Here is a 17913-nt window from a genome sequence, read left to right as displayed (position 1 = left end):
AAGTTAGTAGCGGCTGACAAATACTGTTGGGAGCTGCTCTCTGTACACGTTTAATCTGTTATCCGCCTGAAGTCGCTCCCACTGCGTTCGGCCATAGATATAGAATGGAATACAATATACGTAGATGAATTAAGGGTTAATTATGGTAAGATATCTCATTAAAGAGCGGTTTTGTGGTATTTTTATACTATTCAAAGAGACCACTTCCAGGTTCGCTCGAGCTGGTGGTACTACTAAATGTCAGAAGGTAACAAGAAACAAGAACATGAGGTCCTGTTATTAAAATCAATTCTAAGAACATAAAAGAGATGGAGTGCTTCGATACTTTTAAGTTGTTTATTTTGGTAACCGGAATGCCTATTTATTTCGAGTCTTTTTTGTGACAAATACTTCAACTGCGTGCCTTTAAAAATAACACAGTCAACAGCCATTTAACCTTCTGACCGCTAACAGCCCACTAAAATAGCAGAGCTCTTATCAAAACGACTATCAAGCAACTGAAACGTTGTTTGCGGCGAAATCCAAGAGCGGATCTCGACTGCGCTTTCACTCCGCTTTTGCCCGACACTTGATGGCGTAAAAATAAAGGGAAACATAAGTTTCAATTTGACGCTTGAAATCTATATAAAAAGGAAAGCAAATAAGTGGGGATGTACACAACAACAACATGAAATACAAATAGTAGCGAAACAACAACGAACGAATCAGTAAATAGTGAGTGAAAAGAATTTCACACTTTTATCTAAATTACATTTCAGCTGTCATCAATGATGCTGGCGGCAACGTTGACAGCAGTGGCAATAACAGCAGCCAAAAGCTAGCTTTAACGGTAGATGTATGTGTGAGTGTCTGTGTTTATGATGGGTATATGAAGCATACTGTCAGTTGCAGGAACTCTATAAATACACGAGTACATACTGGACTCTGTACACTCAGCAGCAATTGCAGATTTAGTTGGCCGGAGGGCAGGAGGTATGCTCGTTGGCTGTTATAGTAAGTTGGAAGTAACGGCGACAGAATGAGTATATCTCGGCAGATGGACGAACGTGAAGCTTAGTCAGTTGCGGTAGTGTTGGTGACGCCGCCAACATTTTTCAAAATAAAATCTTTATAATATTTGCCATCATGTCCGCTATAAGCCTGCAGCACTAGCTTACGCTATACCGCACACTATTTCGCCGGACAGTGTTGTATTTGTGGGGTGGAAATTTCCAAAGAACAACAAAAATGAAAAAAATAAAATAAAAACAACATAATATAAAACTAAAAAAGAACAAAAAAAAAATAATAATAAAAATAATGTCATCAACTGCAATACGTAGAATGTTGCCACATCGCACCGAATGGCTTGAAATCATAGGAACCCCACTCAGCAAATATACCAACAATATAGATATATACCCACAACAACAACAGCCGGAAGTTGTGGTCGGAAGCCGTGCTGTTGCTGACTGTGGCGTTCGTCATATTTTATTAGATTTTTCCGTAAAGTAAATGATCGTAAAAAAAGCATTTGAAAAAGTGTAACATAAATAAAAATAAAACATACCAAAATTTGAACGTGCAAAAGCAACAGCGGTGAAAGCTTTGGGCCAAAAATATATAAAAAGTAATAACAATGTTACTGGGCACGTTGACCTATAAAAAATCGGAAAAATTCCTGTTGGAGGAAAATGCTACGTTTGTAGCCGGTAGACTAAATGCAACAGGAAGGCGTGAATGTGTTTGTGCAGAATCTACAATGTTTTGTAGAATGCTTTGGTAGACCAAAAGCATTAGTTATGTGAGTGGGTGGTGTCAGTGTGGGTAGTGCTTGTGGGCGTAGCAGAAACCTGCGGGAATGTGCGGTTTGTACACTAGTGGCCTACTAGCAAAGTAAATAATAACATTAGCGACAGTTATAGTCAGATTTTTAGTTCAAATAACATAAAACCTTCTAAGTTCCCCGCTGAGATTGCTGATGATGCTTTGGCACGCGAAGGAGTCCAATAAATTTTGTAGGATTCTTCGGCCGACATCGTTCTGTAAGTTGACACTAAGCTTAGGCCCACTTTCTATGAGCTGATTGCATTCGGATCTCTAAAAGCACCAGTCTGCATACAACTAGGTAGGATGAACCTACGTTATTATGATTTCTGAACTGAATGCTGGTTTGAGTTTTCCACAATAATCAACGCATTTGTTGTAGGTTAAGTAATTCTTGGCAACGTTATTTGCAAAAATAATAATCTAAACTTTTCTACGCTCCTATTTCTGATACGGAGAAACTGTTATACGATTTGAACTCCCGGTTAGGTCTTCATATTTTGTCTTTACATTGTGTTATTTGAGAATAAAATTACATCGGCCATTTAGTAACCTCAATTCCATCGTCGAATTGACGAAAATTACTATAGCTGTATGAATTAAGGCGAGGCGGAAACATCTAGTCACTTTCTTCTCCACCGTCCAGCTTACGCAATTCTGAGGTTGATGTTTAGCCCCACTTCGTTACACCATATTTTCGCTAGACTAAGACCTCTCTGTATTATGTCGCAAAGGATATTTTCAAATTTACCCTTGGCTAATATCACGATGTCATCTGCGTATCCCTGACATCACATTCCGTTCTCCGTTAACAGCTCTATCATCAGGTCAATGAGGCTCCAGAGCAGGTTGTAGTGCCTATTTGGTTCCTGTGTCCTTAAATAGTCTCAGCTACCCTCGAACGAAGCAGCACTTCGGTCCATCTGCAAATTAGTTCAGCAACCCGCTTCTTTTCCATCGCATTTATTATATGTATATTCGGCGAACCAGCGATTTGACCGGATTCGAATTTAGGTTTCGGGACAGGATCAAAGCGTTTCGTGGATATATTTTACACATTCTTGAGCTTACTTAGTTGTAAATAGATTTAAGATTTTAATACTTATTGTTAGGCTTTAAACAAAGCAGATTCAATAAATAAAGAAATATTGAAAACAAAAAAAAAAAATATTTTACGCGACCGATATTTTTTCAGACACAAAGGACCAACACCTCTAACTTCTAATCCTTCGTGACTCCTGTTGCGAGGGTTAGTCTCATGTAACTTCATCTGACTCTAGCTTTATAATAAAAATTACCTCTCCCAGCCGATAGTAAACAAATTTTTACATGGCGATTGATTGTCTTTAGATTTCTTTCACTCATATATTCTTTCGAAGCGACGAACTATTGTGAACGAGCTATTGTGAACTCGGCCACAATCGTTTAGAAGAGACAGAAGGATTCCTCTAATTATAATTTTAAGGAATCGTTGCTACACCTTTTTTGGATACCAAGTTTAGTAGATTACTTTTACAGTTCTTCTTTAAAGACATGTTTTTGCGAACATACCATCGGATAAGTCTTCGAATGCAATTTACTGCTTGAACGTTTCCTGGACTTTGCTGTACATATTCAAATTGGGACCGAACTACACTAAACAATATTTTGTTGTTGGTTTAGCCGCAGAAATTAGTCCGCAAATTAGTTTTGGGAAGAATCTGAGTTGAAAGTCCTTGGCCGGATAAAAACCCGGCTCAGTTTCTGTTACGCAGACTCGATTGGCGTGACAACGACGGTTCGCTAAACCGTATTTTTAAGTTGCCATCATCGTTGATGGACATTAATTTTTAACCGTGATAAAGTGAGTCAAAATTTTCACGAATTTGAAGCTCTTCTAGAAGTGAGAGCGAGCAGGTACTAAACAAACGCTATCACTGAGTTGACATTTTCAAGAAGTTGATGTTTGTTTAGTAGTGTTTTGACACTTGAAACCACTTTCCAGTTTCCAGCGTAACTTTTCAACATTTTCACTTTTTCTTCTGCATTTTATTTTTGTTAGTTTATTTGTTGTTATCAGTGTTGACTTCTTGTTTGACTTGACGGAACTCACTTTATTTTCGCTAACTTTTTATGCTGGCTACCTTGAACGACAGCTGCTGGAAATTTATTCTAATGTCAAGCACTACGCCACTGCAGTGTCGCAATCAATTTGCAGAACCAACAACAAGAACAAACAAGAGAGCAAACGAAAGGCGAAGTGTAACTTTTATGTGTTAGACTCACTCGTATCATTGTCATAAAAATGAATGCATAAAAATTATCTCGAAAGTTATAAATAAATTTGTTGCCAGGTCGCTGTGTGCGTGAGTGTTTGGGAGATTCTATTATTACGACCCTTCTTACTTAAATGTGGATGGGGTGCATAATTTGTAGCATTGCTGACACTTTCTTTCACTTTTTTATTTTCAAAAAATGTTCTACAGATGGCATCATGTACAACTCTATTATATATTAGCTTTAAAGTGCTCAAATTTCGCTTAATTTTTCCTCTAATACAAAGCGATAACCCTAATTTCTTGTGCATATTTAAAAACGCACAAATTATCAGTGTAAAGTATTAAATTTACAAATTATTAAGTCATCAAATTTTTATAGCATGCCCTGCATTGATAGTCTCCGAATTATTGCTATAAATTTGCCGGTCACTTTATATCGCCTTTTTATTTCGCACTATTGCCCGTTTACGCCCTTCTTCAGTGGCCACTTTGTTAATGAGCACAAGGAGGCGAATGCATCTTATTGAATTCTTTTTTAAATGCGTTTTTAGGAGAAATAAAATGTACACTTTTCATGACCCTAGAGTTGGCACTTAAACTGCGCTTATTAAAATTTGTTATAAAATATTTCTCGCATAACAGTAAAAATTGCAACAGACTTTGTCTTGATGAAACGACGTCATCTGCAGTGGAAAATGAATAAAAGGGATCGCTATTTCCGTTGGTGTTCCCTCTGCACATTTGGGGAAAGCATTAATGTGAAAGATATAGTATTATTCATAGATATATGTATATTCATACAGTCCTTAACATTTCTATGTTAATTGTGAACGATCCAAGCCAGCTAGATTTGAGTTTTATGAAAGATGTCAACTTGTCCAATGCTTGGAAGCACTTTCTGTAAACTTCATGGTTACTGAGGTCTTGGAGTGCCTATAAACTCAACTTAAGCACTGTAAAAAAAAAAAATCAAATCTGGTTCAATCGAACTGAGCAAAAGCATGACCATTTTCTGAAGAAATCCTTACGTAAACTGATTGGAAGTGATTACTCACCAGTAATTAAATGTGGTGCTCCGAAGTGAACAAATGAAGATCATAGCGAAGGTTGATTAAATATTTTGAGGATTTTTTGGGACATTCCATTCATATCCATATTGAAATATATTGACTTAGAGTTTTCCCCGAACCACGAAGAGTCAGGGAAATGAAAATGAGAGTTTGACTTCTTATATCGGTACAACTCTGTCGAGGTTTAGATTTAGAGTAGCTATGTTGATCTGGTACCATGAATGATCTGGTGACTTAAAAGTCTCCTTCCTGGATCCGTTGATTCAAAACAAACAACATCATTTGATGCAGAATCTATTACCGGACACACCTTGCAACAATGGACACTACGAAGGTTGTCAATTCGATTTCTGGACTCTGACGCTTTCATATATTCCATCACCATAATCATCTCACAACGTTGTTATTTGTAAGCTTTGTGGATGGATTTAGAGTTATTTGCTGCCGAAGTAAAACGAAGCTATGTTGGCTTATTTCTAGGCATTAATGATTTTGTTGTTAAAATGAAATTGGAACAATATGAAATGTTATTTCTAAATTATATTTGCAAGTTCGTAACCAAAAAACGAATAATCACGAGTCATTGCGATGTCTTGAGGTAAAGGGTCCTTCCTCTCTAAAGTCTTGAGTAAAACACGTATCCGATGATTACGTTATTGTCTCAGGTTTAAGTTAGGATAGGTTAGATGATCAAAAGCTGACTTAGAGTCTAGTATAGTCTTCTAATTTTTGATAGGAAGATACAGACGTGTCAGAATTTGGACAATTACACTCTGGACAATTACAAGATACCTGGTGACATCATGATCTGTAGACCATCTACATAAAGAAGACTACCAGGTGCATCGAGAGATCACTCGACCAAATCATGACCAAGACATGCCAAAAACGCCATTCGCAGTGTAGCTAAATATACCTTCCTTGACTTGCTCTCAGTGAATGGCGTCCTTGGGGTCAAACCATAAATTGCACTCGACGTGTTCAAGATGTTTCGTGAAACAAGAGTGACTTTTGCGCCACTTCGTTCAGGATATTGTAACAGGTTCAACCTTACCCCAAATACTTCTCCTGCATGCAACAAGTTCCGTCATGACACTAATCATATCTTTGCTCAACAAATCCGACTCATCTAGTACCTCTCTCTTTATGATCTGAATCTGGCGAAATGTTTCCTAAGCTTCCCTTTGATGACCACGATGACGACTAGATTTATACTTTCCATTTTAACCAGCGTCTGGATAATCGTTATAACAACTACAACTATCGGTTTATGATAGATTAAATATTATATAAGTAAATTTTCAAATTTTCAAAGAGAAGGTACAATCTTCTATAAGAGTGTACAGCTGCTGGCGTACGCCGATGATATTGATATCATCGGAAGCAACAACCGCGCCCTTTGTTCTGCTTTTTCCCGCATGGATAAGGAGGCGAGGCGAATGGGTCTGGAGGTCAATGAGGACAAGACGAAATATCTCCTGTCATCAAGCAAACAGTCGGTGCATTCGCGTCTTGGCTCCCACGTCACTGTTGACAGTCATAACTTCGAAGTTGTAGATAATTTCGTATACCTGGGAACCAGCATCAACAACACGAACAATGTCAGCCTCGAAATCCAGCGCAGAATAACTCTTGCCAACAGGTGCTACTTTGGACTGAGTAGGCAATTGAACAGTAAAGTCCTCTCTCGACGAACCAAAATCAAGCTCTACAAGTCGCTTATCATTCCCGTCCTGCTTTATGGTGCAGAAGCTTGGACGATGTCAACATCAGATGAGACGACACTAGGAGTTTTCGAGAGGAAAATTTTGCGTAAGATTTATGGTCCTCAGAACATTAGCAACGGCGAATACCGCAGACGATGGAACGATGAGCTGTACGAGTTATACGACCACATTGACATAGTTCAGCGAATAAAAAGACAGCGGCTACGCTGGCTAGGTCATGTTGTCCGAATGGACGAAAACACTCCAGCTTTGAAAGTGTTCGATGCAGTACCCGCCGGAGGAAGCCGAGGAAGGGGAAGGCCTCCACTCCGTTGGAAGCACCAGGTGGAGAGCGACCTGGTTACACTTGGAATCTCCAACTGGCGCCGAACAGCGAAGGAAAGAGAGGAGTGGCGCACTCTCATCGATTCGGCTATAACCGGCTAAACGGTTCAATGCCAATTACATACATACAAATTTTCAAACTTTGTATTTCTATTTGATAATCAATTTTTTTTAAATAAAAATAGTTTTGATTTTATTTTTGTTTAATTTGTTGTATAACTACTTTTTCTAACCTTTCTTCCAGCACGAGGAACACACTCAATTTGTGAGCTGAAAACACGCGCAATGACATGAAAAAACTTGCTATTCTACAGCCCCATAGTTCCTGCAAATTCGAAACAGCAGAAAACAATTTTCGTATGCTTAGTAAAAACTAGTGTTCCGTTTGGAACAAAAACAGGAGTGAGCAGTGAATAGCGAACGGACATAGAAAAACAATGAGCGCATCCTCAACGGTTGCCGGCGCAGCATATGCGTTCGCTGTCAGCTAACAAAGTAACCGAAAATGCTTTTACACAAAAAATAGTTTTACAGTTATTACCGGATTTTAATGTATTCCCCACACATGCTGATGCACACACACACACACACAAACTTATATTCGAACGAGAGTATCTAGGCGACGCGCAGTTCCTGTGTAAGTGCAAGTTTACGCCAAAAAGGATTTGCAACTTTTCTTTGTTGTTGTCGTTGTTGCTGTTGTAATGCTCATACTTGTGGGGTAAGTTCTGCATTTTGTTTTTCTGTTACACCATATACGTATATATATTTTTTTTGTTAGTGTCATTGTCAAAATTTGCTAAACACTTTTGTAAACATTTACATTGACAGCATTTTTGTTGTTGTTTTATATTTTTTTTTTGTAATTTTCTTTCTTCTTGTGCACCAAAAGAAGACTCATTACAAGCTACTCATAAGATCTGTTTCGCATACTTTGTCGCAGCTTAACCCCAACCGACATCGCTACGCTTACACTTCCGTCAACTATGTGTGTTATTTGTGCCGTTATCATTGCTTTCATTGTTGTTGTTCGACAACTTAGTCCTTGTTTTGGGCGTAAAGCAACACCTTCCCATATACATATACTATGTGTGTGTGTGTACTGGTACAAGCCGAGTTAAGCTCGTTAGTGTTTTTCCATGTCATTTCATATTTCTTATTCACTTTTCTCAACTGCTGAGTCCAAAGTTTACACCGAAATATGCTCAAGTTTGGTGTTGTTGTTGTTGTTGTTGCAAAGTCCAGTTGCAAGACAAGTTAAGAGAAAAACTTTTTGTAGTCGCAAGAAAAGTTTATACAATTTTAATTCTCTTTTATTGTGTTTGTTTCGCAAAACCCGTTATGTAACCGAGTTGCACTAAATATTGCCAGAGAAGTTATGTGCGACAACATATGTGACCAAGCGTAGAGAGTAGTGAGCTGAACAGCTCATTAAGGTGAAGGTGACAAAGTGATGGATTCGAAAAGTTTAACGGTAAAATTGTACTTGCGAACATATAGGTATCTAAATACTAATTACAGCTGTTTAAAAAATGGTGAATAAGCATTGGAGGATTATTAAAATACAATTAAGCGAAAACGTGGAAAAAGTGCTGTGATACAATGATTCTACAATTCTTATTTCTACATTACAACTAAGCCGACAGCGAAATGGTCTGTAGTCTCCTCAGAGTCTTCCCTCATCATCCTTCATTTAATGTTGCTATATAGTACTCTATAAGCTTGTACTCATCTGGGATGGACCCGGATTTTTACCCGGCCAGGGATTCTCAAATCGGCAGCATTTTTCAAAATTATTTCGGAAATTTTCTATGTCTCTACAACATCAACAACCACTTTCTTTTGGTTTTGCTCAACTGACACTCAGCGCCTGCTAATCCTACTCAAGCTGTATGTACAGGAAAGTTAAACAATGTAGCTGGAATCCACATATTTCTTCTTCTTTATAGATCTATTAGTTACTATTTGTTTTCCATAACGCTTATATTACCTCTACTTAAGCCCGAATCTATATATTTATATATGTATATACTTCAATGAAATTCAAAAATACTTTCAAAAAATCAAATGCACCTTGGCTATCGGTTCGAACTGACGGAAAGACACAGATTCAATGTTTCTTCGAGTTTACTGCAATTATCTGAAAGGAATTGCTACAAAACCTTCAGCTAAACCCATGCCGATCTATGGGAAATCAAAGATTAGTTTGGATATTGCGTTCAACAGTTATAGTCGTGTAAACATGGAGTTCACTAACGCAGAAATTGTCGCTATTTTAAAGTTTTCCTTCGTTAAATTAATGGTGTTTTGGGTGATGGTACTCTGTCACTTCGAACTGCGGAGGAATGGTTTCGACGATTCAGAGCGAGTGAAAACGATACCATGGATAATCCAGCCGACGGAAGACCTGTGGCGACGAATACCGATCAAATAATGGAAAACATCGAGACCTGCACACGCAAAAAAAATCTTCTGGACCGAATCAACGCTTGCGATATGCTGTTGAAACAAGACGAACGGGACGGACGTGACTGGCGGCGAAAAATGGATCACATACGACATTATCAAGCGAAAACGGTCATGGTTGAAGGCTCGTGAATCGTCCCAAACAGTGGACAAGACGGGATTGACGGCCAGGAAGGTTTTGCTGTGTTTGGTGGGATTGGAAAGGAATCATTCACTATGAGCTGCTCCCATATGGCCAGACGCCATTCTACCATCTACTGCTAACAACTGGACCGCTTGAAGCAGGTGATCGAGCAGAAACGTCCATAATTGGCTAACAGGAAGGGTGTAGTGTTCCACCAGGCCAACGCCAGACCACACACTTCGTTGATGAGGGAGTTTCTATGAGGGGGGTATTATGAAGTTGTCGTCTAGATGGAAACAGATTATCGAACGAAACGGCGCATGTTTGAACTAAATCCGATTACTGTAAAACTTTTTATAAAGTATAGAATAAAGAGCAAAAGAGCGGTAGGGAGTTATTTCACAACCTTATATATTGAAACCGATTCTCCGTAATTAATATAATCTATTCTAATACTATCCAGCGGAGATTTTATCGCTGGCGTTAACTCTTCTTGTAATATATAAAGGCAATTTACTTTACTTAGAACTACCTTCAGTATTATAGATTTGGTGCATGGTAGAGCACCTCTTTTCAAACAATATTATATTTTTCGGACCGTAAGTTAACTTTATTGTAATGTCTTACCCAAGTGTTTTATTCTGAAAATATTCCTAAATCATCACTCATAGAAACTTTATATTACCTTTGCATCTTTTGAATTCAGTTATTCACTCTGTCTTCAGCATTTTAATATATAAAAAACTTAGAACAACTTAAGCTTTTAGTGTTAATATTCAATATCGAGTTTGTTATCATCAATATTTATTACTTTAGGCAAATATGTGCGCAATTTAATTACTCTTACCATATTTAAATATTTAGAGATTTATTAATATTCCTAGCTATCGGTTTCTAATACTTACATATGTATATACAAGTACTCATATACGAAAAGCTCAGTATAACTGCATGTCCTTGTGATAATCTTTCATTATTTTGTTTTCTCTAAGTTTCCTTTGCTCACATTCACCATATACACTGCTACACATTCATATATATTCATACAAATATATATCTGCATATAGAAATATATCTACCGACCCATGTGTAAGCGGCTATTGTCAACCTGATGTCTTAATTGTCTTTTGTAGAAAGTAAATTTATTGTGTACACTTCAGGGCGAGCAGCAATTAATTGACAGCAATTCTAAGGCAATCACAACTACACACGCCCAATGGCTCTTGCAAACGCACTTATTTGTGTACACAAGGTATGAGTGGAATATAATACATATGTTGGTTAACAGTGGGGAACATAATAATAAGAACCCTTTTGGTAATAAAAAATATGAAAAGAAACGAATAACATCAAATAATATTAATATTTGATCGTTGGCTTTCAGCTGCGGGCCATTTTAAACAACGTTCTGACTTTCTACCTAGAAGTCTGATATAGGATACACTTCATCATAGACTACTTAATAGTTATTAATCATGTTAGTTTACAAAAGTAATAATATGACATTATTACACAATGTTTTGACTTGAAGTCACGAAGATTTAAAAAATTGCAATTTCCAAAGTTATAGCTCTTTGTGTTGACCCAGTTCCAATAAAGGTCCCTGTGGTGATAATCATAAGTCCTTGTAGATTCATCTAAAATCAATCGGATTAGATCAATTTTTTTTTATAAATAGATAATCCAAGTCGGATCGAAGTTTTTTTCTTGTTTTCAAAAATTAACAAAATAGCGAACTCAGGAGATTATTTTCTCGATTTTCGGAAAAAAATCGACAGAAAAATCATTCTAAAAAAGTCGAAATTTTTGAAAAAAAAAAGTTTCGATCCGGCCCAGGATTATTATGTATTCTAAAAGCTGTATAAATTTCTTTAAAATCTACTGAGCAGTTTTCGAGTAACAGTTGTCACCAGTTTAAAAAACATAGTTTTGAGAAAAACGCATTTAAAGTTTCACACTAGCGTGTTGGAGTGCCCGAGCGCTTTTTGTTATTTGTCGAATAACTCGAAAAGTAATTATCGGATCAACTTCAAATTATTTAATAGAATATTTTTAAAATAACTACAATTAACGAAAATGCAAAAAAATAATTTTTTGATTTTTTTTTGCGATTGATTTTTGAAAAATTTATAATCCATTGGATTTTTCGTGTTTTAAAAAGTAAGTCCATACAATTTTTGCTTTGAGTTAGACAACCTCGTCGTGAAGTTAGACCATAGTCACAAGTACCAACCGTTAACTAGGCAAGCATAGAGCCTTGTCATGAGTTAACACATACTTGGGTGAAATGAATGCACATTTTGGGTTGAATAATCCGTAGAAAGCTATTTTCATTACAATATTGTCATTTCTGCTCATAAGTCCTAAGGGATTTATAATGTCAAGGACATCAAGTGCTTGGGAGATTCCGAATTCATGTCTTATCGGCCACAGATCTTTGAGTTCATAAGATCTTTAAAGCCAAGAATCTGATTTTCATGCTCATTTTTCATTTGTCCACATCATTTCGAATTATTCGACCATACATGATATCAATGAGCTCTTTTTCAAATGACAAAAAATATTCTCTTGCAGATTTGATTGCTATACATAAGATTTGATTCTATGGGAAAGTTCTTACTTTTATGACCACAAGTGTACTTAAATTTCAATGCAATTTAAACCAATGAAAGCAACAAACACTATGGAGATTGTTGCTAATAGACAATGAAGTACAATAAAACATTGTTGTGCATTTGTTTTTGTTGTTATTGACTTAATTATACAGAATATTGAGCTTTGCCGTCCCATATGTTTTGAGGCCAATAATGGGAGGAAATAACCTATATTTGTGATGGCGTACAAGTTAAAGTAACCTTTCATATATTTTAATAGAGGGCCGGTATTAATCACTTCAAATCGTTTCAATCCAATTCTTATCATCATATGACATTCTCAGACTTCCATTTATACATTTCATAGTCCAGACATAGCTCCAAAATTTGAGTTACTCATTAAAGGATACCAGTTTCACTTAGATATATTGAAATGTTTGTCATGTCATTTGTCGGTAATGGTATTTGTCGACTTGAGGTTATGTTCATTTGGGTAAGATTGGGCACGTAAAGTCAAATTGAAGTTCAACATATACAATGGAACAGTTATTAAAAGAAAGAAAAAGGTTGGATCCAGGCGTAGTACTATATTCTACCAAATAATTTCCTATAATAAATTTTACTTTAGTTACTTAACTTGAATCCTGGCCATTCAACCATTAGTATTTTTTGGCAACGTCTGTATTCTAGTGATCTGTGGATCTACTTGAAGTATTTGTTCTTAAATGTTTTTTACAACATTGAGAATGAGTGCCTTTCTAGAATAAATTCATCATCTGAATTCTTTCCAAATTACATTCAATGCTGCAATAAACAACCTTTGAATATGTGGCCCGAGTAGCTTCGGAATCTTGATTTGCATACTGGGGAACGGAAGCCTTGACTAAGGAACCCACTCCCATATATTTCGTAGTCGTTTCTGTTTTTCAGACTATGAAACATTCTTGCTGGAAAGGAATCGTGAATCTGAACAAAGTGTCTTCGAATAAAAATGGAAAACTGTGTCTGATGTAAATGTGGTTATCTGATGAGAGAACCTAAGTAATAAGTACGGGACCATACCCAGTTTAGTCAGTTCCTGAGTTATGATAATACATATGCTTTGCTGGTTTACAACAATTTTGCAATTCAAAATGCAACCCTGCCATTATATTTTTTCTGCAATTGAGAGAGGTTACACTTATTGAGTGATCTGCTTCGTCTTGTTTATATATTATTTATGAATATGTGCATGATACTTGGTCTCACATTGTCACCGTGTCCCTGTGCTGCTATACTTTAAGTTCCAACAACAACATAACGACAAAGATGTGATGCCCACTGGCAATTACCGACTTTGCCAAGGTGGCCAAGGTGGCCAAGGCAAGTTTGCATGTAGTTGTATTATGTTATTGTTTGTATTGTTGTTGTTGTTACTGCATGTTGCTCTACCCTATTGTTATTGTTGTTTTAGCTTTTGTTGCATTGCAACGTAACCCTGACCATGTTTCATGTCAGGCACGCCATTTGTGCATTGTGTATTCGAAAACATACACACTTCCACAAATGAATTCACGCACTTCTACGAATACACAAACAAACACACGTGTGTATTCCGATGTATATATAGTATACACTCGCACATCACTTGTGCACACTCTGACACAGTTGTTTAGTTAACTTGACAAGAAAAGCAATTGTGCAACAAATTGGACAGCAGTCCGCCCAAATGGGCAACCAGACAACTGCACGTACACGCATATTGCACACATACACACAAACACTTGTATATGTATATTACGCCATTTAACGGTAATACGTAAGTGTGTGATATGTGTTTGTGCTGTGGCAAGGAGTGACAAATAGCTGCTGCTCCTTCGACATCTTCGACAACATACGTACAAAACGTTCAATGCATTCCACCGGGACGGGATCAAAGGCGGGATCAGGGATGGGGTCTGACATCTGGCACCTATGCCAATATTAACGTTACAAGTTGTTAAAACAATTTGACATGAAATGAAAATATGTGTTGCACTAAATCGACTACAAGGATGTACAACACACACAAAGGACGGCGACAGGACGAAGTGCCAAGAAATGGTGTCAAGAGAGAGCGGACAGCGATATATAGAGCTTGCGCGCGTTAACTGGTGCAACACATGTGCTGCGATGCTTAGATGCTGGCAGATAGCAGGTGTTAGAACGCGTGCTTGCGTTTGTGTCTTCATGTTGGCAAGATAAATCGCATATTTCAATCAACAGTTTGGAAAATTTGAAATTCCCTTTAGTATCGCCCAGTTGAAATGGAAGTAAATATCAGGTAGAAGAACACAAAAAAAGAAAGTAGAAAAAGTTCTTTCAGCAGCAAAAAGGCTAAATGCTGCGGTGGAAGCTTTTACTAAAGCCGTATCTGCTGTGGCGCCATTAACCTTAAATAACTGTAAAATCGTCTTTACTTGAGTTACAATGTCTACAGACGGCAACAAAAACAGATTACAAGTTTAGTTTGTATTTATACCCGACGACATGTTGTCCAAGTGTATTTTAACTTTATGGAACTGGCGATCAACTTAAATATATATTTAGTTTTTGAATAATAGTACTATATTATTTAGATCCATTTCGAGGTTCCCTACTTTTTTAAAGAAAAAAACACAGAAAATTCAAATTTAATGGGGATCGTTAATTATCATTCGAAAGAACATTCTTTGACATTTATTTTTTAAAGATTATCTGTTTCAAAAGTTGACCGCGGCTACGTCTCAGATGGTCCATCCGTTGAGATTTTGCTCCAAGGACTGCATCGAAGCGGGACTGTTCGCATAGACTTTACCTTTACATATCCCCACAGGAAAAATTCTAACGGTCTGATATCACACGATCTTGGTGCCCAATCTAAATGGTGAAATTATCTGCTCACCGAAGTGTTCCCTCAATTAACCCATTGATTGATGCGATGTATGGGAAATTTCACCGATATCACGAGCTTCAATTTCAGGGATCAAATAGTCGGTTATCATGGCGCGATAATAATCGCCATTGACGGTTACGTTCTCACCGGCATTGAAGAAATATGGACAGTTAATTCCACCTTCCCTCCAACCACACCAAACCGTGTTTTTTTCTGGATGAAATGAATAGGTTGCTCTTCGTCCCAAATGCGGCAATTTTGCATGTTTACATATCCATTGAACCAGTAATGGGCCTCATCGCTGAACAGAATTTGGCTCGAAAACGTCGGATCTTCTTGGAACTTTTCAAGAGCCTATAGAGTGTCGCTTAGTTCTTGCACAAGCTGTATTTTGTACGCTTGCAATTAAAGATCTCGAACGTAAAAAGCGCCAAGTCGTTCCATACGTCAGTCCGTGTTGCTGCGAACGTCGTCGAATCGACTCTGCACGGTCTTCGTGTACACTCTCAGCTATGGCTGCTACATTTTCCTCATTGCGTAGTCTATTCGCTCGAGTATTACCCACTAATGAAAGTTGGGTCTCAAGTACGCTCAGTAGGCCGATTATGTTGATCATAAGTTGAGCGAAGCACGCGAAACACATTCTTTACAGAACGTGACTTTTCGTAATAAATTTGAATAATTTTTAAGTCTTTCCATGATGAAATGCCAAACAATACTGAAAAACAATAATTTCACTGCTTGACATGACTCACGCGTTATCTGTCAAAAAAAGGATATTGAAAACAGTACCTCTACTAGGATCACTCGTTATATTATCTACGATGTATTGAGTTACAAAGATGTTTTTTATATACTTCGATTGAAAATTATTTTCCCACTGTGATATAAGCTCCTAAATTCTTGAATGTATATATAAATAAAAAAATTTTAATTTTTTATGATTGCAATGTTTTGTCTTCGATAACTTGGGGGTTCGAAGATTAAATTTGCCACTCTATGCCGAACTTCTCACGATTTCAGCCGGCTTTACTCGTCAATATTGAGCAGCAATTGAAAAATATTCCTCAACCAAGTCCTTGTAAATTGTATCTCGAAGACTAAAATTTCATCAATTTGAGTAGTTCTTAGGAAACCTTGGCAAACGTCTCTGTAAACACATTTTTGAGAAAACGGCGTTGAAAGTTTTTTCTGACAATACTAACTACCACAGAGTTCACAACTTTATGTCCATATTTTAGAGATGAATTTTGAATTTAATAAGATACAACAAAATCGATTGTTTGAAGCCATAAAACACATGTAACCCCTTGCCATTATTTACAAAATTTAGTCATCAAAAGATCACAATGAGTGATTTTTCTTGTTGTGTAGGTGGTTACACAATTCATCTGGAATCATTTAGTATTTAGACAATTAACATTGACGAGGAGCATGCTCGTTTTAGAATAATTTCCAACAACCGGTCATTTGGCAAAGTATACTGAGAGCAATTGTCTAATTCTTGTGACTGTTTTAACAGTTAATTTGACAGCTATCCTACTTGGAAATTCACAACCAATAGATATACATTCATTAATAAGGTTTGTTCACATGTGCAGTTACTTTATCAGTCCAAGCTTTATGTAATAAGCTATATAAACTCTGTTAAAGAGGAGTTTTGAGATTCTTTGACATCAGCGCCATCTATCTGACTTTAAATATATATTATTCTTATTGGTCCAAATAAAAAACACATTACCTTTGATATGTCTACAAAATTTAAAATAATCGTGAAAATCATTGAAGCGGTTCCTGAGTAAATGTGGCTGGAACACTCTCGAGATCCGTCATTACACAACCAACTAAGGTTAAGTCATTAAGTCTATGGCATGGAATTTCCTCTAAAAATCCAATTCGATTCGATTATCTTGTTATCATAGTTAGTTCCATAATGTCGAGTTTCGCTCGAATTAAGCTCCCTTTACACGCTTTTTTGTCATTTTTATTTTCATCTCTACTTTTTGCCGTTTTCTGTGCTTAACCCTCACTTCATCAAAATTCTTTCCTGTTAATTTGTTAATAGTTTAGTTTTTGTTCATGCACTTTTTTCGTATTACAGCTTGGGCTTCTTGTTACATTTTTCTCAAGTCTGCCGTTTTTTTTTCGTTCTTTACGGTTTGTTTAGTTGCTTCTTCTTAACTACTTTTTGCACTTTTCTTAATTTTTCTACAAGCTTTTTCTTAGAGGTTTTTAATACATGCCTTCTTTCAGGTTTCTTTCTGCTTAAATTCCAGTGAACTCAAAGTTTTTTTAATTAATTTAATTATTTGTGTTAATAGATTACGTTACCTTTGGCTTTTATGTTTAGTGAAGAACTGTCTGTTGTGTGGGAACTGACGAACGGATGATACAAAGAGTTTAAAGGTATCTACGATTATAAAAATAGCAAATGAATGTCTGGGTTTTCGTAAAAAAAATGAGAATTTGTTAAGTAGTAAAGATTAAAAAACTATCTATTAAATAATTTTCAATTCTAGAGTTCTCGAATGAAATCGAATTCATTTCAAATATAAGAGTAGTCGGTCGACTAAGCATCTAGAGTATATTTTTTTTAAAGTACATATTAGATAAGGATCTAAAATATTTGGTCCTTTCGCCAGTTGTCCATG

The 17913-nt window shown here is 36.7% G+C and overlaps 1 protein-coding gene across 1 annotated transcript in view; it reads left to right on the top strand.

Annotated features, from left to right (window-relative positions):
• Positions 1-17913, top strand: part of LOC105215508 (uncharacterized) — a 360283-nt gene that overhangs the window by 88636 nt on the left and 253734 nt on the right. Inside the window, exon 4 of the mRNA XM_054232144.1 lies at positions 7430-7906. The gene's annotated coding sequence lies outside the window, so the exon portion shown is untranslated. The remainder of the gene's footprint in view (positions 1-7429; positions 7907-17913) is intronic.

Source organism: Zeugodacus cucurbitae, chromosome 5 (genome assembly GCF_028554725.1).
Source record: "Zeugodacus cucurbitae isolate PBARC_wt_2022May chromosome 5, idZeuCucr1.2, whole genome shotgun sequence".
Taxonomy (NCBI): domain Eukaryota; kingdom Metazoa; phylum Arthropoda; class Insecta; order Diptera; family Tephritidae; genus Zeugodacus; species Zeugodacus cucurbitae.
This window is presented reverse-complemented; position numbering and strand designations above follow the sequence as displayed.